This window comes from Mustela lutreola, chromosome 16 (genome assembly GCF_030435805.1).
Source record: "Mustela lutreola isolate mMusLut2 chromosome 16, mMusLut2.pri, whole genome shotgun sequence".
Lineage (NCBI taxonomy): Eukaryota > Metazoa > Chordata > Mammalia > Carnivora > Mustelidae > Mustela > Mustela lutreola.
This window is the reverse complement of record NC_081305.1, coordinates 15498853-15524351: the sequence shown is the minus strand read 5'-3', so window position 1 is coordinate 15524351 and position 25499 is coordinate 15498853. Positions and strand designations below refer to the sequence as shown.

The following is a 25499-nucleotide window of genomic DNA, read 5'->3' as shown; positions in this document are numbered from 1 at the left end:
TAAAAAGATTGATACAAATTCTTTTCAATTCAGTTTCAGAAGGTATAGAAAGCTAATACTCTATAACAGAGCCCTTGTTTTGAAAAGTATGTATTTTGACAATTTTAAAAAAAAGCTTGTTTTGGGGTTCCTGGGTGGCTCAGTTGGTTAAGTGTCCACTTCTTGATTTTGGCTCAAGTCATGATCTCAGGGTCATGAGATCAAGCCCCGTGTTGGGCTCTGTGCTCACTGGGGAGTCTACTTGAGATTCTCTCCCTCTCCCTCTGCCCTTTCCCCTGCTCTCTCTATAGCACATATGTGTATGTGTATGTACTCTTTCTCAAATAAAGAAAATCTTTAAAAATTTTAATTTAAAGAAAACTAGTCTCTTAAGTAGTTAAATTTAGACTCTGCTTAATCAGATATATGGGAACTTTTGGTCTGTATTGTTTTTACATAAATGGTCATTTCAGGGCATTTGTTATCTTGCCTAAGGAATGATTTACAGAGCTTAATAATTTGGTAAATTTAACCTTGATGTTGGAGGAGTCCAAAGAGGATCATGCCATTATCTAGATGGCTGCTGCTCCCTTGCCTTGATATTTCAAGAAAATTGACCCTCAGTACAGGACATAGTCTTATCAGAGAAATCCCACTCAGCCCAGGACCTAAGTCTCAGGGGGCTGGAAATAAGACACATGCCCTCTGGAGGGACTGTTCTAATCCACTGGTCCTAAAAGATAACTCTGTATTTAGTATTCTGTCAAGAGACTGCAGAGATGCTGTATTTATATATCATGACTGAGAATGGTTTAAAACTAAGTGCTATCAAGCCTGCTTTTGTTCCATATATAACAAAGAGATTTATAACAAAAATCATAAATAAGAGACAAAGGAATTCCGAAGTTTCTTTTTCTTCTGCCTGCCTTTCCCTGTTCAGTGATAGAACAATTTATGAATCTGACAAATCCTCCCCTAGATAATAGTAAGAGTAACATAGTGTTCAGCTGAGTAATCCCGGGCCACTAAAGTTTATTGGACTGTGGAGCAACAGCAGCAGGATTGACGCAATAATCAAATGACATGCTTGATTTGGGCTCTCCCAGTCTCTTTCTCCCCACCCGATCCCCCATTTCCCTCCCTACCCTCGCTTTTTCTTGCCTGTGCCTAAGGAAAACTAAATAGAGGGAATTTGAAATCGAATAGGTTGGCAGCGGTAGACTCCCAATTTCTCACAAGTACATTCATTGAGAAAGTATGAAAAGTCTGTGCCAAAAGGTTAAATGAAAATAAGGAACGGGGTTGTAAACACGTTCCAACTAAATTTTTGGTTTGGATCCGAGTAACCTAAGAGGCAGGAAGAGAAGCCTGTTTCGACAGCCTCACTCTTAGGTCAACTCTGAATTGTCGGGACATCAGAGACATCATCAAAGGACATCAATAATGTGAGTTAAACCAGTGTTGATGGTTAGAGTTGGCAAGGGGACAGAAATTTAGGCACTAAAAGCAAACTCTACTATGCTTTGAAACCATGGACTCCATGTAAAAGCATTTTTTAATAAGTCACTTAATCCAGCACTTCAAAATGGCAGCTAGAGGCTGAATCTGGCTGGCTGTCCATTTGCTTAGCTTGGACCACAGGAACAATTTTGTCAAGTGGAATTTTAATGCCGTCAGGGTAGATTTTTACAGTCCAGCCCACCATCGGGCCTCACCTCATTCTGTTATCTTCTGCCTCTCTTCCACAATATATGGCCCTAACCTCCTGGCTCATGAAGGAGTTTGTGTTTGAGGTGTAAATCCACCCCCTGCTTCTAGTAGGACCACAGAATGACTCCAAAGTGAAAAGAAGTGGGAATCTTTAACTGGCCTCCCCATGCTCCGCTCTTAAGAGAATGGAATTCAGTGGAAATTGTTAAATGTCACCATTGTTCAGGAGAAGAAGAAGTTAACATATTTCGAGAAAACCACCAGGAATGACACCCAGCCCAGGAGACCTTAAGATTTTTCAAGACACTGAAAGAAAAAGGTCTCTCAAATATCAAGAAACGTACTTTATAACCAGAATAGTCTGTGATGAATGGGGTAATAATATTCCACCCAGCCTATAAAGAAAAGTGGTATGGACATTATTGCTTTTTTGGACACTGGAGCAACTGTATCACTCATTTCTGAGAGGTTGTCAAAAAAAAATTGAAGGGTTTAAATATATGACCTTTTACAGGAATTACTTCAACAATAGCTTCTTCTACTGAGTGCACTGAAGTTGCGGTTGCAACAATGAATTTCCTGTTGCGAGATGCAAATTGTGGGCTAATTGCAGGATTCAATCCAATCTGTTTAGGGCACTCCTTGATAAATTGGTCCTTGTAACACTATTTTATTGGTTGATACCAAATATATTCTGTCACCAGGAAGAAATAACAGAAGAAAATTAAAAAAAGAAATAGTAATAGTCAGAATGCAAACGTTGTCAGAAATACAGACTGATTTTGAGGCAAATGGGTTTGCTTTGAGAATCAAGCTGGTAATGGGACAAAGGAGCCACCTGGATTGATGCAGAATACCAAAGCCTCTAAAAAAAAATAGGGGCAGTATAGATGCCAACCACATATGTAGAATAAAGCAAAATAAAAGTGAATGTATGTTTGTTCTTTAGTTAGTCACTCTCCTGTGAGACACCGTGCCATTATACCTGTCTAGACCATGCACATGATCTAGCCTGAATGACAGCATTTTAGAAATACCAGGGTGAGGTAGGAGAGAATGTTTATTGAAATAGATCACTGAAAACCCCATTTCTAGCCTGTCAGCTTTGCCAGCTGAATAATTGAGTCTGAAGCCCTGAGTAAACTCCATCCATAGATGGCCCGCTTGGATTAAATGGTGTCATCTTAGTCATGGACAGCTCCCTGGATCTTCTCTGTCAAACACCATATGTGTGTACACCAGAGACATATCCAAAGGCTACTGGCAAATGTCTTTAGATAATGAGTGCAAATTAATAACTAGTTTTGTACATCACAAGAGATCATGCCATTTTAATGTTATGCCCTTTGGGTGAACAAATAGGACAAAGATCTTTTAGATACTAATGAATAATGTCTTACAAGGATTAATTCGCCCAACTTTTTGCTGAGTTGGTATCACACGCAACTTGGCTTGATTTGTTGGGGCTGTGGTGGGGTTGCCTCTGTGGAACTGTGGAAAAAGAAGGGTTTTAGCTTTGAGCTTTATGACTGTTACTTAAGAGGGATGCCATTCTGGATTCTCAGTGAAACAGCTTGTCATAGAGTTACCATATATGCTCATAGAGGCTGCAAACTCATTCCTATGCAGTGTAGTCTATATGAATGGTGTCCCCTAGAGTTGTGTGTGCCTAGCTGGTGTAACTGTTTGCAGTGGCCCTGATAGCTTCTTATGACTGTTAATCATTACTCTGTGATGATGGTGTGTATGTAATAGGAGTATAATACTCCATTGAATTAACAAGAATTTGTTTATTCGTAATGATTCCTAGTCATTCTGATTAAGAATACAGTGGCTCTTGTTTTTGCTCTATGTGGGAGACATGTGTATGTCTTCTAAAAAAAAACAGGTACAGTTTTTAGCTATCAGACTTCCGAATGTTAAAAGTATAGGTAATTGCCATTATTGGCTTGGGAACAGGGAAGTAGGCCTCTTAAATTCTTTTTTTTTTTTTTTTTCAAGATTTTTTTAATGTATTTATTTGACAGACAGAGATCACAAGTAGGAGAGAGGCAGGCAGAGAGAGAGAGAAAGAGAGAGGAGGAAGCAGGCTTCCCACTGAGCAGAGAGCCTGATGCAAGACTCGATCCCAGGACCCTGGGATCATAACCTGAGCAGAAGGCCGAGGCTTTACCCCACTGAGCCACCCAGGTGCCCAGCCTCTTAAATTCTTAATGAGTAGCTTAATCAGTACTACAACTTTTTGATTTTTAGGGTAGTTTGGAAATAGCCATTACCTAAAAATGGGTATATGCTTTGACCACAAATCTCTTTGGGACTCTAACAGAAATGCTTTCACAAATGTACAATATATATGTAAGTATTGTCTATTGTAGTTTGTAATGACGAAGATGGACATTCAGGCAGTTAGATGTGTCCCAAAGTAGGAATTTGATTCAATCCACTGTGGACTGTGTGCCTTTGCAGTGGAGTGCTATGGAATGGTCAACAAATGAGGCAGACTGGCTGTCCGTACAATGTACGATACTTGCAGGCATATGTAGCAACCAGGTCTGTTTATAATAACTGACCTAAAAGAGACCCAAGATATATCATTAAGTGGAAAAAAGCAAGTTGTAGTATGGTATTTAGAGTATGATACCATTTATATAAGAATTAAGTAAATAAAAATGACACACATACACATATGGAAACAATTCTGTACGAATAAACACTGAATTGTTGCCTGTAATTATCTCTGGAGGATGAGATTTTAAGGGTCCCTCATTTCCTATGACATATATTTCTGCACCTAAGAATAAATAAATAAATAAATAATTGACGATGGCCAAAGAAAGGCATTTCTAAAAAATTGCAATTAGTTAAAAAACAAGCTTGCCAGGTTCCTGATTGGGAGTGCATTTGCTCACATTTACGATCATGAATTCCCATAATAATGTGTATCTGCCTAGACAAGGGGAGACTGGGTGCTGAGACCAGCTTAGAACTAATTACTGGCTCTGTAGAGAGAAACCTGACTCTTCCCCAGTAATGGTGACCACATTCTTTTTCAGTGCTTACTTGATCTGTGTTTTTAAAGCCAAAATTTTAACAAGGTGCTGCTATGTATATATAAGTGACATTTCAAATAAATAGTCACAAAGCAGGTTGACCACATTCACCCCCACTCCCCGAGGAAGTCTTTGTAGGTTCTGTGAATCACTGAAGGGTCAAAATGGCTCCATATGGAGTATGTTTCCTTGGTCTAATGGAAGACCAGAACCCATCCGGTTGTCAGGTGCTATTGGTGGTGAAGAGTTCTTAATTATTTTGCGGGGGGCTCCTGGGTGGCTCAGTGGGTTAAAGCTTCTTCCTTCGGCTCGGGTCATGATCCCAGGGTCCTGGGATCAAGCCCCGCATTGGGATTTCTGCTCGGCGGGGAGCCTGCTTCCTCCTCTCTCACTCTCTGCCTGCCTCTCTGCCTACTTGTGATCTGTCAAATAAATAAATAAAATCTTTAAAAAAAAATCATTTTGCGGGTAGACACTTGTATATGTCTATGGAAACAATAATCGATTTATTTATATACCCACATCAAACATCATTTTGTACATAATGTGGGGGCTCTCTGTCCTTTTAAACATTCCATGATGGCATTCCTTTTTATCATGTTTAACATTGGTAGACTAGATAAAGTATGCTGGCAAGTAATACATGTCTGTGTTCATATACACACTTAAAAGTGGCTGTAACTTCAGTGGGAAGAAGGTCCTAGGAAGGTAGCTTTCTTTTTCAAAGATCTGAATATGAAATATCATTCCAAGTTGATGCTTTGGAAACTTGAATTGCTTATGGGTTGATGATCTCAGTATTGGTGATGCATGCTTGCTAAGTGGGGACCCATTTCATCTCAGCATTAGCAGTTTCTGGGTTTCTCTTGGTTTGTTTTCATTTTGTGGACCCTGGGACCTTCATAAATGGTTAAGTTTTCCCTTTTTGGCTTTGCTGTCAGGAAGCCTTAGAACCAAATCGGTGGTCTTGAGAACAAGCACGTAAGACTCAATGCTATTTCGCATTTATCCATTTCTGGGTCCAGTTTATACTCCTTGTGTTTTTCTGTTTTCCCCTTCCTTCCCCATTTCTCTTCTCACTTAGGTCGCCTTGTGTTATTTGGTGTAGTAAAATAGGCGATAGGTATAGGATATAAATATATAGAGAGATAAATAAGTAAATGTGATCATCCTAAAAATGATGGCATTTTTATCTTCCACTTGATGAGGCTCAGGGCTCCCATCTCTCTGCTGCTCATGGATCCCCAGAGCAAATGTTGAAGCAAAGCTGCCTGCTGCCCCAATGAAGTTGCTTAGAGTTTGCAGTGGTACAGTTTGGAGCTATCTGGACGTTTTTTCTACCTGTTTCACACGTGTCATAAACATGCACACTCTACATGAAGGGAGAAAAGCCATGGAGACTCTATTTGTGAGAGGAGTCATAGACTTGATTTAGGAACATGCGGAAAGAGGGATTTCTGGAGGAACACGGACTTCCAAGATTTAGAAACTCAGGAGATTTCAAGTCCCCATGCTTTCCTAATTGCCGCAGTGGTAAGACTATCATTCTCATTTGACATGTGAGGTGGATAGTTTATAAAGCCGGGATTTCTGCCTGTGGTCACGTCTTAAATGAACTGATTTGGAGCTGGCCCATTTTTGCCATTTTAATGCCCTACATACAGGAGCATTTGAAACCCTCTTAATTTTTTACTTAAAAATATTTAAATTCATAGTCTTTATCATTTAGTTACATTTAAAAAAAAAAAAAAAAAGGATGTATTAGCTACACCCTCCAGAGTAGCTAATCACATAGCTACTATGGTCATCATGTCATCAACCATGTCCATGAGTAAAACCAAGGTAACTTCAGGAAGTCCATCCAGGAAAGGCCTCTTTCTTCCCTGTGATATGAATTTTTTGACCCCCTTGTATTCCATAATGAGGGACATAATTGAAAACGAGGGTTGCTTTCTTTAATAATTTACTGTGGCCTGAGAATCTGGGGTCCGGAGGTTCTTTGTTCATCAAGTAGCATCTCACTAGACCTCAGCTCAGAGAAGACCGACAGAAATATGTCATTTAATCTCTAAAACGAAGTAGCCTTTTAAGTATTTTGCATTTATATTTTGTGTTCAAAGCACAGTAAAAATGATTGCCACTTTATTATAAATAGCATCTTGCTGAAGGGAATATATGGCAGGGTTTTTTTTTTTTTTTTTTTAATGATTTGGGTAGTTAAGCCCCAAAGAGAGAGACAGAACAGTTTGCCAAGAGTGGATCTGGGTGAGAATGAAACTTTCCCATCTGTTATTCCTAGCTCTAGGCAACAGCTCCCACTCTAGGATCAGAAGTCCAGTTGAAGGGATATTCATTTTAACAGGAAGAATCTCAACCATTCAAGACCAGACTTCCCAGGCTGCCCAGCGAATACTCAGTCATTTCAGTGTGTGTTTGACAGCAGTTAGCAACACAAAGCAAGCCCAGTGTCCAAGGAATGTGTAGAGGAATGTTAATTCTAGGAGCAACCATAACCTGATTTTCTAGATTTCCGTGAGTTTAAAGTCTCAGCTACAATATTACATTACCAAGTTATTTGCATTTGAAATATAATACCTGGGAGGTTGACATTTGATTAAATTACTGTGCCACCTCCGGGCCGCAGGGAGCTAGGATGGCACGCTGTGTGGGTGGTGCCAGCAGTACCTTTGTACCCTTTCTGAAAGACAAGGGATTAGGAGAAGGAAGCCTCACAGGTCACCAAGGGCATCAGGGCCAAGGGCACACCATTGGCTGGTTTACATTAAGAACATGAAATATGTTTAAGAAGCGGACAGGCCAGACCTCATGGAGCGTGGAGAGCCTCATACCTGGAGGCTCCATTCTCCACGTTTTCTCAGTGTCCTTAAAAAAGAGAGGTGGCAAGTGAGAATCCTTGGCCCTATTGCAGCCACCATACAGCCTGGACCATCATTTTTCCCAGCAAGGAAGGAAACTGGTCCTTTTGTCTTCAGAGTCAACATGGCTTTTTCTTCCCTCCTCTTGAGAATTCATGGTAGTCAGTGGAAGAGGCCACCAAAGGCCCACTGATGAGAGCCCGTCTACCATGGCCCTAAGCCCCACTCACTGACCAGGTGTAGGGCAGGAACATCCAAGGTATATACACAGAGCTGTCGCCACCAGATCTCCTACAGCATCCACCCTCAACCAGGGAAGGTGTGTTCCTTCCCAGGGGACACCTTGCACCATCTCTGGAGGTTTTTGGATCTTATTACACAGAGATGTCCCGCTGGCATCTACTGGCTAGAGCCGGGGATGCTGCTGAATTGTCCACAATGCACAGGACAGCCCCTCCCAGCAAAGAACTACCCAACTCAGTGAGTCACTTGTACTGAAGTTGAGAAACCCTTTTCTAACAGGCGGCAAAATCATGTAAGTGGATTCCAGCTACTGAGTCAGCTGTCAAGATAGAGAATCATCTCTCAAATGCACTGCTGCAGTGTGTCAGTCAGGATCCAGCCAGAAAAGCAGAAACCACTTTGGTGTTTAAAAGGGAGCAAATTCGGGGCACCTGGGTAGCTCAGTGGGTTAAAGCCTCTGCCTTTGGCTCAGGTCATGATCTCAGGGTCCTTGGATTGAGCCCCGCATTGGGCTCTCTGCTCAGTGGGGAGCCTGCTCCCCCCACCCCCGGCCTACCTCTCTGCCTACTTGTGATCTCTGTCTGTCAAATAAGTAAATAAAAATCTTTTTTAAAAAGTAAAAAAATAAAAGGGAGCAAATTCAATGTGGAGTCAGATGTCCAGGTGTGTTGGAGAGGCTGGAGAGCAGAGAGGACAAGGCAGAGATTCACAACAGCAGGAAGCCACTGCTGTTCCTTGGGTAGAGGGCAGAGGGAGGAGGTGGCTTGCTAGTTAGGGATTATTATAGTTAGCACGTAGGCTGGCCCGTCTGGTGGGGCCAGAGCCACAGAGACGAGGAAGCTTCTGGGGCTGCAACCTGAGGAAGAGAGGAAGAAATATTCTGTTTGTCTCTTTCTTTCCATCTTTGAGCCCCAGCAGTAGGGAAGGGGGAGACAGCTGGGTGCAAACAGGTCCAAACTAGAATATGCAAACCCTTAGAACCCTGTGGATTTTCCAGAGCACCGGAACCAACTGAACAATGGCACCCTTGAGCAGTCATGCCGGGAGTTCTGTGCTGCAGCTGGTCCTCTTCTAGCACTGAATGTCTACTTTCCTTATATCTCGGAACACTAGGCTTGAAAGAAATAAAAGATTCTCTTAAGAAAGAGCTGGTAGGGGGCACCTGGGTGTCTCAGTGGGTTAAGCCTCTGCCTTCGGCTCAGGTCATGACCTCAGGGTCCTGGGATCAAGCCCTGCATTGGGCTCTCTGCTCAGCAGGGAGCCTGCTTCCCCTCCCCCCCAACTCTCTGCCTGCCTCTCTGTCTACTTGTGATGTCTCTGTCAAATAAAATAAATTAAAAAAAAAAAAAAGAAGAAAGAAAGAGTGGGCAGACCCACCTGTTTTTTTTGTTTGTTTTTTTAATTCAGCCTCGGAAGTAGCAAACTTGTTGTATGGAGTGGACTCCCAACATGATGGAGAGTTTTGTGTCTCCTGCACAGACAGCAAGGTTCGATGGAAATCCGTGTCAACGTGCAGAGCACACATTGTTAATTTTACTGTGTCTGTGGCGAACTCCATCCTTCATTGTCAGGCTTTGGCTCGTTTTGGTGGCCGTGATCTTGATTCTTGCTTTACTCAGATGTACCCTCTCCATGGGTCCTGCCCCTCTCTTAGCTGGAGTCAGGCTGAAAGGAGAAGGTTGCCGAAGAGCCAGAGAACCTGCTGTGAAGGTTTTTATTTTTCCTTACAGTGCAATTTTAAGAATCTAGACAAAGCAAAGGGAATTAATTTATTTGTTTTCCATTTGAACTGCCCAACAGGTCCCCAAACTCCCAGGGATAAAAGTGATAGATTTTTAAGTGTCTTCTTTAAGAAAGTTCTGTAGATGCTTAATTATTTCGCCCCACTTTTGATTATCTGCACTAATGGAGATGTAGAGGGCACAAATCAATAAAATCCCTTGATAATCCCCAAAATCTCAATGTTGCCATTAGTTTTGACCTCCTCCCCCACCAAACCTTTTATCGGAGCTACTAAAAAGTGCCTCTGCACCCCCTGGGCTCTCAATATATTCAACTTGTTGACAGGCTGACTGATAAAATTGTCTGATTTGAGTTTTATCTCTTTTTCTCTTCTCCTGCCCACTCTCTGGGGGAGGTGCTAATGAGCAGCACAAGAACAAAACCACAGGAAAAAGAGACTGCAGAAAAGCCAGGGTAACACACAAAATGATTAAATAGCTCCCGTATCCCTGAAACTTTACTATATAATGTCAGCTTTGTGGGATTTTTTTTTTCTTTTTTCCTGAAGTAAATTGAAATAACTCAAATGGCCCAAGTATATGGGGCCTTCACAGACCCTTGCTTTGAAGCTTTGAATAGCTTTTGTATGGTATTCCTTTCCTGAGGAAAGATTTTTAATTGTTAATCTTTATATATGGCATTCATGTTACCCCTCATGCTGGTTAAATGGCCAGGCATCTTCTTAAACAACCTCAAGGCACAGAGAATTGGGATGGTGGTGTTTGTCTTAATCCCATTAGGGATGTCTGCAAACAAGGGGAAAAAAAAATACCAACTTGTTTTTCTTGTTTTGTATTTGCCAAACGTATTTATCCATTATCCATAGTGGATTCACAGATAGCATAGAAAGAGACCAAAACGTGGCTGGCTGCTTACCCATCTCAAGGCACCTGCCTATTCTTCCCTGGATCTTCCACGCACCAGGCATCTGGCAGATTTGACAGTGAATAAAGCATATGTTAATATGAAGACAAAATCTCTTAAAAGTCCCAACTCACATTGTCCTTTAATATACTAAGTCTACTAAAGATGACTGCCTGTCTTCCCATGGTGCCAGAATGCACCCCTAAACAAATCAGAATGTCTGATAGAGGGTGCAAATGTGGAATGAGAAGAAAAGTTCCCATAAGGAGGGGAAATGATCTGATCCCTGTACAGGAGCCAGCAACCCTTCCCTTTGGGCTTTACTTTTCAGAGGGGAACAAAGTTTGCTCTTTCCAAAGGAGAAAAGCATTGCATTTTCCTTTCTGTATTTCTTTCATTCATTTTATTTCAATTTGCTACATATTTGAAAGTAACTCATAAACATCAAAGTGGCTATGAAATTCAGTGTTTGTATCTGGCAGGTGGTTTGTAAAATCAAACCCAGGCACCACCTGGATTTGAAGAATTGGGATGATGTGTCAGGGTTCAGTCAGAGAAGCAGAACCATCTTGAGTGATTAGAATAAAGGATTTGTTATAGGGCTCAAACCTTCCACTGCTGTGGGAGCTGGTAGATGGACCCAGGCAGGCTGATGCTTTGGCATCCAGTGCTGGAACTAGAATTGCCGTTGGTCAGTTAGACCCGCAGTTGGGAAAAAAAACCCTTGAAAGGACATGCATGAGGATAAACTAGAAACTTATGAGGACGACTGAATCCATTAGCACAAACTGGAATCCCCAACTGTGTTTGGCCACTTCCAACCTCAGCGCTATCAATGACTACAAAGAAGAGATGGCACCCTTCACCAAGGAGCTATGTATGGACCTGGCCAAAGACTGAGAATCCGAAGAAACAGATCCAGCAGAAGCTGGAGGAACTGTGGGTCCAGGTGCTGCTATACATCACCAGGGTGAGCCAGCAGATGCACCAAGTATATGAGCTGTCATATGCCTAGTGTCCAATCAGATACAGCAGTCTTCAGAGCATTAACACACAGTCTGCTGCTTCATTCTGCCTTCCAAAGCTTGCACAAAACAGCACTTGTGGGCAGTGTTGACTCAAACTATGCAGGGAAGGGAATGCTGGGAAGCAACTATAGTTCTTGCTTAAATTGGCGTTGTACAAAGCCACATGATGACATGACTCAAAAAGAAATGTCTCTGGGCACACTGATAGATAACGGAGACCTCATACTCTGAAAGAGGGTGCCTTTTCAGGTGAATGGCAAGGAGTCACCGTTTGGTGATGTCATTCAAATGTACGTTGACTATAATAGTCCCATACTGTTGTAGATTTCTTAGCCATGTTTCTAATAAAGTATCACTAGTATTCTGAAGAATGTACTCTTTTCAGTGTTATTATTTTAAAACTTTTTCATAAAATTGCCTACAACTTGGGGTGCCTGGGTGGCTCAGTCAGATAAGCATCTGCCTTGAGCTTAGGTCATGATCCCCAGGGTCCTGGGATCAAGCCCCACAGCGGGCTTCCTGCTCGGTGGGAAGCCTGCTTCTCTCTCCCTCTGCCCCTCCTCCTGCTTGTGCGTGCGCATGCACTCTTTCTCTCTCTGTCAAATAAATAAAATCCTTAAAAAAAAATTGCCTGCAACTCTCAAAGTTGCATTTTTTTGTTTGAAACTATTGACATTAATTTACTAATCTTTGTAAGCCACGATACTCTCAAATGGGTAATTACTCTCTCTACAAATGCTAGAATCTGCTAAGCTCATGGGAAAAGATTCTATCAAATGGATTATATCCTCAATTTTTTTGTTGTTGTTGTTCATATGGAAGTGTGTAAACATTTCTGCTTTAATTCAGGGAAACTTACTGTGATGAAAACTTAAGACAAAATGCGTAATTATCTGTTTCTCTGTAATTCTTTTGAATTTGAACTAAGATGCTTCAAAATCATAGGTTTTCTCAATTTCAGTTTATCCCAGTAAAGACAGGAATTTATATAATTTTTAAGGAAGAGATTCATCCAAATATTCTTTGTACAACTTGAGATGTTCTAAAGCCTATTTATAGAATTTCAAAATGAAATACTATATATCATATATGTTCTCATCATTTACTATATTTAAATTTCCTTCTTGCCATTTTGGGGATAAATGTCAATGTGTCCCTATATACAGATTTTGTTTACAATTATTGTGATTTACTGAATTCTTTAGGCTGTAATCATTTGGTGCTCATTTGTTGAATGCTTGATTAAAGCTCTCACTAATTTTTAACAAAGTACAAACAAAATCGAAAGGACTCATTATTTACATTATTATTCAAACACTTAGGTTGGCTTACAAAGTAGTTCTTCAGAGGTTGAAATCTAAAACCCGATCAATTAAAAAAAAAATTAACAATGAGTAGCAAAGAAAGAAAAGTCATTCCATCATGGTCAGGTCTTTTTTAAAAAGTGAATTTTATATCAGCTTAGTCATAAAATCTTGGTATTTAATTTAATTTAATTTCAAGTATATAAAAATGTAAATTTTAACATCTATTTCTTTTTTAAAAAAATATTTTATTTATTTGACAGAGACATCACAAGTAGGCAGAGAGGCAGGCAGAGAGAGAGGAGGAAGTAGGCTCCCTGCTGAGCAGAGAACCCAATGCAAGACTCAATCCCAGGACCCTGAGATCATGACCTGACACAGGCACCCCTTAACATCTATTTCAATTGAAACCTAAAGTAGTAAAATTAAGAAAGAGAACATGACATTTGATCTAAATGAAAAGTCATGGTTGATCAAGTAGTACACAGTCAAACCTTCTGCAGGTTGCATATTAAAAATCATCATTCTTGGTCACCTGGGTGGCTCAGTTGGTTAAGCAACTGCCTTCGGCTCAGGTCATGATCCCGGAGTCCCAGGATCGAGTCCTGCATGGGGCTCCCAATTCCATGGGAAGTCTGCTTCTCCCTCTAACCTTCTCCCCTCTTATGTTCTCTCTTACTCTCTCAAATTTAAAAAAAAAAAATCTTGAAAAAAAAATCATTCTTTTAATATTGTCTTCATAGAATAACTACTACCTTTTTAAGTAGAGCATAGTATTTCTTCAGCAGCTGATGTCCTTTGCTTTTCTTGTACTCTGTCATACTTGTACATATGTGTCATACTATAATCTCTCCAAAGTAGATGGTAAACATCAATATACCTTTGTGCTAATTAAAAAACTTTCATTAACTTTTTTAAGGAGTAGAATTTCAGAACTTAAACTTCCTGTCATTTTTTGTGATTTTTGAGCTCATTGTAGGCTAAAGAATTTATTGCAAAAAAAAAAAAAAAAAGGCATTACTGGATATTAAAATAGTCATAGATTCTCACCATACACTGAGGGACAAAGCCCAATAGTAAGAGTACACAGACTACTGTCTGTGATCCATGATAAGACTGCTATAATTTTCTACTTTCCCTGCTGATTCCAGCACCTTTGTGCATCTTGTAGGTGGCTTGGACCATGACATACAATGAGCCAGGAAAAGCAATGGTGACAAATATCTTTTTCATTATCACTGTAAACCAGAGGAGGTAGATTTCCCTAAGTGCTTATTTTATCCACAAATACTTTCCAAGCTCTCCTTGAGAGAGAGGTATGAATTGTCCCTGGAATGAGCCTTTAAGACAGACATATGGGTTAACAGTAGTCATCCTTCAGACTTAACATGGGCTAGTGGGAGAGTTCTCCTGCACATCCATTTCCTGCACGAGTAAATTGGACCGTAGCTGAAGCTGGAGGTACAAAGTGCAGGTCTACTAATCCATCCTGGATTGATACTTGATTCATGAGAGAAAAATCTAAGACAAATACTGAAGCAAATGAGACACAAGCACAAGAGGCCAAAGCTGGGCTTGGTCTGGGCTAAGGAGGACACATGGTCCCCCTACCAAAAGACCAACTTTGTTGTTGTTATCTGTATATTTATTTCCTTGCTAACTTGAAAGAACGTGAAGTAGCTTTTTCTCAACTGTGATTTCCTTTTCTATTCCTTAAGCAGATTACTCCTAAGAAATCATTAGGCCTTGGCGAAACCTTCAGAAGATAGCCCTCTGTGGCACTTTTTCTTAGTGACAAAGCCTGGGTGTTAATGGTGAGTGGCGGTTGTTGTTCCAAGGCAGCCTCCCTTGCCATTTTTAGGGCAGTTGATCCCATTTGGTTTGATGTTATCAAATTTGAGATTATTTAGATGATTAGTCTAGAAAGCTGTATGTATTTTTTTGCACTCATCTAATTGGTGGAAATGGTTATTAAATGCAAATAGTTTCATTTGGAGTTAGAATAATTTCTAAAATTACAATGTTTGCTGCAGGTGAAAACACGAAATCCTGAAACTCTAAGCAGGAATTGTGTATTTAACAAAGCAACCAGCATTTGAAATGGGAAAATGGCTTTATCCTGCTACTCTCTATTACAGATTGTTCTTCACTCAGAATATGTCCAATTCTCTTTAGTGCATCTTTTCGAAATATGTATCTTTAACCCTTCAGTCCCCTTGTAAAGAATGGCTTTTCTCATGCAATTTCAGTCTAAATGATTCCTGCTTACAGGAACATGTTTTGGGTTTAAAAAAATCTTGTTTGGCTTTATTTTGAACATAATGCCCCATTTGCATTTTCTTATTGTAGCCTGTCACTTGTTATTTCAGAAACTTTGCTTGAGGAGTTTGGAATAGCTTTTTTCCTCTCTGAACATCATTGGTTTATGTGTATGAGCTGCTGCAAAGTGCAGTGATTGCTTAAAACACTATAGTTACTTAAAAAAGATGACTTTGATTGTGTGTTTTTTTGTTCCCATCACAATAACACTTTGCAGGTGATTATTAAATTAGAGATTTTCTTTGTTTTTCTAACAAGAAAAAACCTTTTTTATGTCAGCGCCAATTATGAGTGGTAATTTTTCACATTTTACAAAAGATTTTTCTGTCCTACCTCCACGCCCCTCCCCCAGATAAAGAAGGGCTTTGACATTCTATGACAGGGAGGGTTTTTTGCATACACAGTGCTTTTGACTTTTCTTTTTAAAAAATCTGTTGACTCTATTGAAATGTGACAGGACAATATTTAACCTGAATAGAGGCATGTTGACTCCTCTTATTAAAACTGACAGTTAAGGACGTTTCTCTCTTTATTCCTTCTGATACACGCAGACAAGTCTTCACTGCTAACTAGTATACAAAATCAAAAACAAAAAAATACGGAGCGAAGAGATGACTACCTTATAAACAATATATGAATGACAATCGCAAGTTTAATCTAGCAAAGAAACCTTTTTTTATCCTTTAAGAAAATTAAAGCCCTTTCAAATTAGCTTGATATATGAAGACAGACTGACATCATTAATTTTCAAGAATTCGCTCTTTTACTCTGGCTGCCTTTCCCCTCAAAGATATAGAATGTTCCGCTAAGCCCTGGACAGGGCCACAGCGACATCTATGGAGAGAGTCCAAGGCCTTAACTTGAGTCTTTTGTAGAGCTTGAAGGTCTGCATCTTGTTCCTTGGAATTCATCCACCTATTTTACTCTCAAGGGAACAAAAATGGTGGCATGGAGGTAGCCCTGATCTCCCTTCTAACTGACTGATGCTTGGTCTCTTTTAAAAAAAAAAAAAAAAAAGGCTGGAAATATTAAGCTTTGGAATTCTTTCTGTCTTATTGGACAAATAAAGAGCCTCATTAGCATGAATGAGGCTTAAGTTCCTCTGAATTGTGCATGAAGTGGGCCTCTTGGGAAGAGTACAATTGGGAACCTGATGCCAACTTTCAGAGATAGGCAGAAAACATATGGAATTTGGATGTCTTTGGGTACTTGCCCACTCTCCTTAGCTTCCAGGAGTCAAATCTCTTAAAAGGAAATGTTGGCTTCCTTATGTATAATGCCACTGGATATTTATGGGCTACAAGTAGATTGTCTACTGAAGACTGAATTTTTGGGGGGGGGGGGGTAGGAGGGAGGATATTATACAAGGATTAATGATGAAGTAATTTCTTTGTAATGGAATTTGAGCTACAGCAAAATGGTGAATGGAACAGTTGGCCATAGTGTTGGCAGTTACCTCTTACTTTCATTTCCTCCTGAGCACGCTCTACTCTGCATTTATCACCAAATGAGGGTTCTTACTGTCATTAAGTTTTTCAACATTTTTGTTGTGGAGAGTCAGAAAAATAACCGTTTGTTCCCCAGCAGCCTTCTGTATTAGCCATCTAGACTAAAATAATCAGTCTTCTGTGTACTGATGCTAATGTGTCCAGTTTATTTCTAGAAATTACTTTATTTGTATTTCTCTGATTATCTTGAAAGAGACCAGGTAGGACAATTGGTCAGGGTAGCCTGTAGGTTATACCATGGAAGCAATTCTAGATTTCCTTTCTCTTGAGAAGAAGGACCCCCACCAGCATTTTATGAGATTCAACAGTGCCTATGGTACTGAAAATGCCTGTGGTAAAGAAAACACCTTATGGTGTTTTCATTAAAAATTGGTGTATAAAACTCAGTCCCTCTCTTTTGTGTATGTCATGATTGTGGGAGAGGCTGCTGTCTGTCATGGTGTTTTAGTTGGGGTTTCTACAGAGACAGATCTCGGAGCAAGGATTTAATCCAAGTAGTTCATCTGGAAAACCATCTCAGAAGTGCTGGAAGGGAGTGGGGGGAGGGAAGACATCCCAGTGGGGCATGTTGTTAAGTATATTAGCACCGTGGCCATTTGGAGCTTCTTCTTTTGAGGGTCCTATGAGAGGTAATGTAGACTATCCTTAAGAACTGGACCATGAAGGAACAGAAAATTATTTACCCATAACTTCTATCCTTTGTTGGTTGAGAACCATTTCTGGACATTGATTTCTTAGCATTTCAGGCCTTTCCTCTGTGCTGGTCAAATACACCACATTGGCTAGAGGGAGCAGGAAAGCAATGCATATGGACCATTTTGTTGGTTACGTCTGTGGTGGCCTGAGGAGATAAAGGGAAGGCCCCAGTTGCTTCTTCTCGTTTACAGAGTTTAGAGAATTAAGTACAGTTAGAACTCTGTGTGTGTGTGTGTGTGTGTGTGTGTCAGGGGTGGGGAGATTATTCGTTCTTCCTGTCATTAAGGTGAGTGTGTTTGTGTGCGCGTGCATGCGTGCACATGCGAGTGAGGGTGGGCATTGCCACTGTGACTCTCAAGCAGGGGTACAGGCCTCTTGTTAGACGCAGAAGGACTGCAAGCTACAGATTCTCAAGGCCTCTGCTTGGCTCTTTGAGTTGTAGCTGAATGTAAAAGGCAAGAAGAAAAGATTCATTAATGGGACAACATGACTACCTATAAATCACAAGTCTTACCATGTATGAGAGTGAGTTGTGAACCACAACAAATTGTGTTTTCTCTCTATTTTGGCTACTTTTAGTTCCAGAACAGTACTCTCCTGTAGAACATGCTGCTCCTTTAGTGCGGTTATTAAGATGTGGCGAGTGTGACTGTTAGTTCGCTAGGCTGATGTAACAAATACCACAGATGAGGTGGCTGAAACACAGATTATCTTCTCACAGTTCTGAAGGTTAGAAGTCTGAGATCAGGGTGTCAGCAGCATTGTTTTCATTCTGAGGTTTCTGTTGTTGGCTTGCAGATAGCTGCCTTTTTGTTGCGTGTCTCCACATGGTCTTTCCTCTGTGGGAACACATCCCCAGTGTCCCTCCACGTATCCCCATTTACTCTTCTTCTAAGGACATCGGGAAGGAGGAAGGCCCACCCTAGAGACTCATTTTAACTTAATTACCTCTTTAAAGACCTTCTCTCCAAACAGAGTCACATTCTGAGATGTTGGGGGTTAGAACTTTAACATATGAATTTGGAGAAGGGGGGATACAATTCAGTCTAGAACAGTGACTGAGGAGAGCTATAATTTCTCAACTTAATCTCATTTTTGTTAATTTACATTTGATTAGTCGTATGTGACTGGTGGTTTATATTGGCCAGTGAGGCTCTAGATGATTTACTTGTTGGTCTCTCTCCTGGGAATCCAGAGAAGTCTGCACCAATGAATTTCCTCCTTGATCACTGAAGGATTGGTTTAACTGGAACACCAGGCAGTGAGTGAGTTGTGTCTTAGAGATTTCCCACATCAGAAAGAGCCATGACTCTTTGGTAAACAGTGACATTCAGGGTTGGAAGAGACAGAACAACAGATCCCAAGGTGATAGATCAAGAGGAGGTTACTTGCCGGAGGTAGGGGCAAAAACCTAGAAGGTGAAAGGGAACAGAAGACATTCAAGAAGAAAAGGCAAAGGGTCTTGGACACTGATTATGACTCTGATTACATCTTGCTGTTCAGCTGCCACAACCCTTGACAACAGTCTCTAGGTTAGATGAACTCTGTTTAGGTAAATGTTGGGTGAATATAAGATCTAAACACCTCTTTCAGGGAGGGTTTTTTCTCTTCTCTTAAACTGTCTAATCCTGGCATGCCTTTTTTATTCTAGGGAAGAATACATCTTCTTCATGGGGGCTGACAGAAGAGTGTCCTCTGTATATGCATTACCCTTGGGTCTCTTCTCTGGCTTGGGTGGCCTGGGTAGTTTCCTGACATTCAGTACGAGTACCCACTGAGGCTTGGTTGGATCTTGCTGGTCTTCCTGGGCTCTGAGTGGGCTTGGGCATTGCCTCTGGTCCCCTCCATTTGTGGTGTCTTCTGAGAGACCAGTTCACTCACCAGTTCCACCTCCACCCCTTTTGAGGTGTCCTGAACTCCTCAGTTGCCTGCACTTGGGCATGGGCTATGAGAACTAGGGTGCTATCTCTGGTCCCACGGTGTTCCACAGAAAATGATTTGGCCCCCTCCCTAGGGGATGTTGGCAGTGTCTATAGACATTTTTGCTCACCCCAACCCAGAGGTATGGGTTTTATACTGGAATCTAGGGGATAGAGGCCAATAATGCTATGAAATGTCCTATACAGCCTCCACCACAACGATTATCTGGTACTTAATGTCATAAAGCTGAGGTCAAAAACCTCCTTCTAGTCCATCCATTTAAACCCCTCCTTTAGCCATTTCCAAACAGTGCTTTGGCCGTAACGTTATGTGAGGATTTCTATTTCTTCTTACTCCCAGTCTTTCTTTGGAGTTTTGACCCCAGAGGGAAATTGATGACACTTGTATCTCATCTGTTGTTCTTTATCATAACCTACATTTCTTCTGCTCCATGGCTAATTGATTTGGGTGCCCCAGGCTTAGCTCCATGAAGGGGAGTTTTTACCTATCCACAGTTCCCTTGAAACAATGAAGCTCATTTATTTAATGGATGGTAAGGAAATCTACTTAAAGGAAAAAATTACATAGGTTACTTTCCCCAAAATATCACCCCCCTTATGCTGTGGCTTAATGGGGTTTCTACAGTGTTGTTGGTGAGCATATGGTGCAAGCATGTGTCAGGTGCATGAAGGTATGTGACCCCACATGCATGTCCAGGTCTGTAGTTGAATCTCTCATGGTTCAAAGGAGGAGCTCCGGTTTCATTCTTAGCACCACTGCTCATCCCTACTTCCAAGTAACTTAAATCATGTCTTTAATTTTGTTCCTAAGAGCTGCTGATTTTAGAGAATTAGAGCAATGAGTAAAGGGAGAGACTTGGTGCTTCTGTTCCTTCTCTTAACCCTGACTGTAAGCGGTCTGTATTCAACCCCATTCCTTGATCCTCTGCTCTCACCACACATGCGTGGGCTTGCAACTGCATACGCATGCACGCGTGCACACACACACACACACACACACAGGAAGGAAACAACAATGAGAAATGGTGCTAATAGGAAGATCTCTGCTTCCTTGGGAATCCATGTTACCACCATGGCCTCTATCCCATGGGGACCATAGTCAGCTCCAAGTCTTAGCACCTCCAGGGCATCCTGGGTGCTTCTCTTTTGGCAGTGTGATGCAGGAGAGTGGCAGGCCTGCAGCTTGAACACATTTCTCTTTTGCTGCTGCCTCGAGTAAACAGAACCCTTTGTGGCTAGGGTTTGGCAAAGCACTGAGCATTTCAAATCAGGCTAAGCCAAGAAATGTAGGTCTAGCTTTCTTTTTATATATAAAAGCTTTTTAAAAAATCTTTAAATTTGTTCTTCAAGAAGAAATAAACCTTTATTAGACCCTTTGTATTGCTGTAAATTTGATTGACCAGATGTTTGTCAGATTTAATACACGCTGTTTAAAAAGTTGCTTTCTACATCTTGACTGAGGCCCTTTCTGGTGAGGAAGGAGCCAGTTTATAGGAAACAATGAAATCATTTTTTACACCTTACAGATGCTCTAATCCCATTACAGACTGAGGTGTTTAAAATTCTTGGTGTTTTCTTGCTTTATTTTTATGGTATGAGTGATTCTGAAGGAGAAAGCTAAGGCAAGAAAATATTTAAAGGAGACGTCCCCCAAGGGGGCATTGGGGTGTGGGTGGAGGAAGGGATGTAGAGAATGATTGAGGGTTATTCTTTGTATTTGGTGTGCCTTCCAGCCCTGGCTCCTGGCAACAGCTGAAAAGCTACTGCTAGAACTTTGATCAGTGATGCCAACCAAGCACTTGGACCCAAATCCCAGAAGTGGCTAAATAGAATTGGGGCTAGTTTCTCTCCGATCTCACTGAACAGAACATGGCTTCTCTCACCCCTTAAATTTCTTTCTTAAAAACTGGCTGGAAGTGTGTTTCCTAAGAAGGTAACAGACTCAGATACCTGCAAGGGCCTGGCAAGTAGCAAAAATGACCAAAGTTGGCCAGACAGCCCACTGTGTCAGACTGGAAAACCCTAAGCCCCACCAAAAGAACAGTGGGTCTTCAACTACAGCTTGCTGTTCCCAACAAGGGGATCTGAGCCCAGTGAAAGGGTATTTATGAGAAATTTCTCAATTGTTAGCAAACACAATTCATCCACAGGGTATATTCTGCCTTAGGACCACAGATTTGCAAATCCTGTTGAAACAAAATGTGTATAAATAGAAATGCACCATTCATCAATAAGAAATCTCCAAATTTGAATTACCAGGACTAGTAAAAATTATTTGAAGCTTTGGAAACTACCACAGGAGTTGCCAGCCTTCTATTTTGTTATGTAAGGGTATAAAACAGTTACTAAATACTATCACCAATGTGTTTCATAAAATAATGGATATTTAAATAATTCCCCTCCCTCCCCATGAAAGAGTAAGAAGGAGACCATCTGAGACTTAATATGAATAACTTCAGTTTTGCGGAAAAATCTTCCAACTATCCATTCATTTCTAATTTTCTAGTGAACATCTTTTCAAAGACCATGGGTGATCTACAGACCATTGCCAAAGTTGTACCGCCTATTGATACGAATATAGATTGTTTCCTTGAACTACTTACACCATTAGGGTATTCTAGGGTGTTGTCATCTTCCTTGCCCCTTTTGGTGTCTTTGGCTTCTGACTCATAGAAGCATCACTCATAAGAGTTGGAGGAACATTAAAGATCACTGAATTCAGCCAGTTTATCCAAACATTGAAACAATTTGAAACATTTCAACAACACAGGTTGTACAGTTCATTGGATTAATAACTGGGTCCATAATTCTTTAAGTCACACATGGGAAAAATATGTATTTTTTTAAATTATAAAAATTATACAAGTGGAGGGGCACCTGGGTGGCTCAGTGGGTTAAGCCTCTGCCTCTGCCTTTGGCTCAGGTCATGATCTCAGGGTCCTGGGATCGAGCCCCGCATCGGGCTCTCTGCTCAGTAGAGAGCCCGCTTCCCTTCCTCTCTCTCTGCCTGCCTCTCTGCTTACCTGTGATCTCTGTCAAATAAATAAATAAAATCTTAAAAAAAATTTTTTTTAATTATACAAGCGAAAAGAGGAAACTAACAACTGCCTCAGTTCTGTTTCTATGTGATGCCACTTTAAACATTCTGGTGTGTATCCTTCTCATCTTTTTTCTGAGTGTGTATTTATTTGGGATACTGCTGTCTGTGCGGTTTATGTGTTTGCACTTCAGCAATACATTGTGAACATATTTCTTTACTTAGTAATCTTCAGCACACTTTTTAATGGCTGAGTAGCATGATATTTTGTGGCACAAAATAGTGTCTATGGTTGTATAAGCATAGTATTTCTCATTTTGAAATTTCCAAAGAACATCAGAATGAGTATCTTTGTCACTGTAATAGCTATCTTCTGAATATCTTATTTTGCTTACACTTCTTTTCATACTTCTAGATCCTCATGGATCTATTGGGCCATGTTTCGTATAGTGGGTGTTACATAATCGGTCTGAAGCAACATTGAGCTGGTGCTTTGCTAAAATGGATGACAAGTGCTGGTCTTATCAATGGAAAGGAGAACACTTGGCTTTAAGATTACACAAGCATCAGGAAGCCACTTGAGTACTGAGGAGTTTGAAACTGGGACATTTAGAAATGCAAGGACCTCACGATTCAACCATTCTGCTTGGAAAAAGATGGGCAATACCTAGCGTTCTTAATATCTGGATGTATTTTCTCATATTATTTAAATAGATTTAAAGCAATTATAAAATGTACCCTTTCCAGAGACATTTAGAATCTTTTTTGTGTTAGATCCTGTTTGTACAGAAATGTTGTAATTCTTCCTTATAAGCCCTTCTTATCTAGGTTATTGGAGGCAATTTCATTAAATGTGTCATGGTTTATATCTCCATTCAGAATCTTCTCACCACATGGCTTACCTTTACAATTTAGTTCTTCCTTAGGAAAAAAAAAAAGACTTTTCTGGAGATTTGGGCATATCTAATTTTCATGCTGTTGTATTTCATGGAGCACTTTGAACCATCTTGTGTAAATGGGAGATGAGAGAAAAGAACTTCTACATTTGAAAGAAGTTTAATTTTGCTGCCTAAGAATCAGAACCAAGTGTTAGAGGATTTCTTGATTCATAAAATCAAGGTTATTTTGGGGAAAATGATTTTGGTGTCCCAGATAGCTTGAAATTGAATTCTGATGGTTGGAATTCATGTAATTCACTCTACATTTTTTATAAGTCTGAACAAGCAATGCCCCAAAACATTGTCAACCAGTTGAATATGACGTCATCTTCCTTGGCTTCTCTGAATCATTATCTCTGAGCAAAATGTGAATGCTTTTTTATCATCCATTGCTAAATTATCTTATAAGTTCCATGAGGGCAGGAAACTTGTTATTCTCTTAACAGCTCTGGCTCAGTACCTACTTGAGCCCTCTGTATATGGAATGTGCTTAATAGTTACTAAATGGGAGAATGAATGAAAGAACCATCAAAACTGGGTAATTTACTAGTGGCATTGTTCACACTGACTAATGATTTCCCTAGGTCGTGCACAGTTTTCAGAATCAAGATACTGTTCTTATACAGACTGGGTCTATAGCAGGAGAACCAAAGAGCATCTCCTTGCACACACATTTAGGACACTGAAGAAATAAAGCCCTAGGAGGAATAGTTGGAATGCCTTGCCCAGGTGAGGCTTGAAAGTGAACTATGTTCCACAGGAAGACAGAAGGCTACCTGTTATTATTTCTGCTTTGGGACACTTGCTCTGTGCCCAGGTACCCAGATACATTCATTAAAGCAGCCTTGATTCCGGACTGAGCCACTCTCTTTATGATTTCTAGGCTGTCTTTTTTCATTGATTATTTTCTGTATTATATTAATGGTAAAATTGCCTTCTGTGATAATTCCATTCCTTTTCTCCAGTTCCTTCATGCAGTTAGCAGCTAGGAAAACAAGGAGGACAACACTTTGGCACTGTTGTATAAAAGGGTCTATGAATCCCGCATTTATCCCTAACCTAAAGCCAATTCACCTGCCATTCTTATTAGTTAAGATTCCTCTCCAGAATTACAAGTTAAAATAACAAGTAATAACTAAATTAAAATTGAAAACTATTTTAGGGAAAGTTTTCAATTAGCAATAATCGCGCCTCGGATAAGCCTCATTGGCTACGATACTGCCACTGCGCAAAGCTGAAAACTATTTTATTAAGCCGGACTTTGAACAGGAGTACTCTTATTGGAAGAGGTGAGGGGGTATAAAATAGAGGAAACTTTGGGATAGAGAGCAGTGTGGTGCAGAGGAAAGAAGTAGGCTTTGGCACCATAGAGCTTGGCTCTGGGCCTGGCACATTCTCAGTAAGTATTCACTCATTTATGTTGTTTAATCCTTTTGTGCTTGTTTGACCATTTATACAAATAAAAATAAAATAAAAATAGCTTTCTAGAATTGTTATCCTAGAAAAGGATTAAAGGTGCTTATAAATACTTAGCATGTTTTCTGGCACATTCTAGGCATTCAATAAATAGCAACACCATGAACTGTGTATTATGGGCTGAATAGTATATCCTCCAAAATTCATATGCCAAAGATCTACCCCCAAGATGTATTAGGAGAGAGGATATTTGGGAGGTAATTAGGATTAGATGATGTCATAGGGGTGGACCCCTCAGGAATGGAATTAGTGCCCTCGTAAGAGTCATAAGAAACTTCCTTTCTCTCTCCTCTTTGCCATGTAAGGATACAAGGAGAAGTAGGCAGTCCACAACCAGGAAGAGAGCTGTCACCAGAACCTAACAATACTGGCACTTTGACCTTGGACTTCCAACCTCTAGAACTTTGAGAAATAAGTTTCTGTTTTTTATAAGTTACCCAGTCTATGATACTTTGTTATAGCTACCTGAGCTCATAAAGACACTGTGTTTACCATGCTGCTTACAAAGCAGCTAAAACTTCTGAAAGGCCCTGATTGCAACAGAACCAGAAGTATATATAGGTGAGGGGTAAATAATGTGCAGGTGGATGCATAAATTAGGAAGAAGGCTTATGGGCACTTCCTATTCTAATTTGGATTTCTACTTTTGGCAAACTTTGTTCACTGAAATAGATAAATGCATTAGAGGTCTGCAAATCCAAGACAGAGAATTAAGACATGATTGTGTAAGACTGTATGGAGGACTGAGG

At 40.4% G+C, this 25499-nt stretch overlaps 1 long non-coding RNA gene and 1 pseudogene across 1 annotated transcript in view; one reads left to right on the top strand and one right to left on the bottom strand.

Annotated features, from left to right (window-relative positions):
- Positions 1-25499, top strand: part of LOC131818066 (uncharacterized) — a 327652-nt gene that overhangs the window by 53023 nt on the left and 249130 nt on the right. The gene's annotated exons all lie outside the window — the stretch shown is intronic.
- LOC131819045 (U4 spliceosomal RNA) lies at positions 24362-24510 on the bottom strand (annotated as a pseudogene).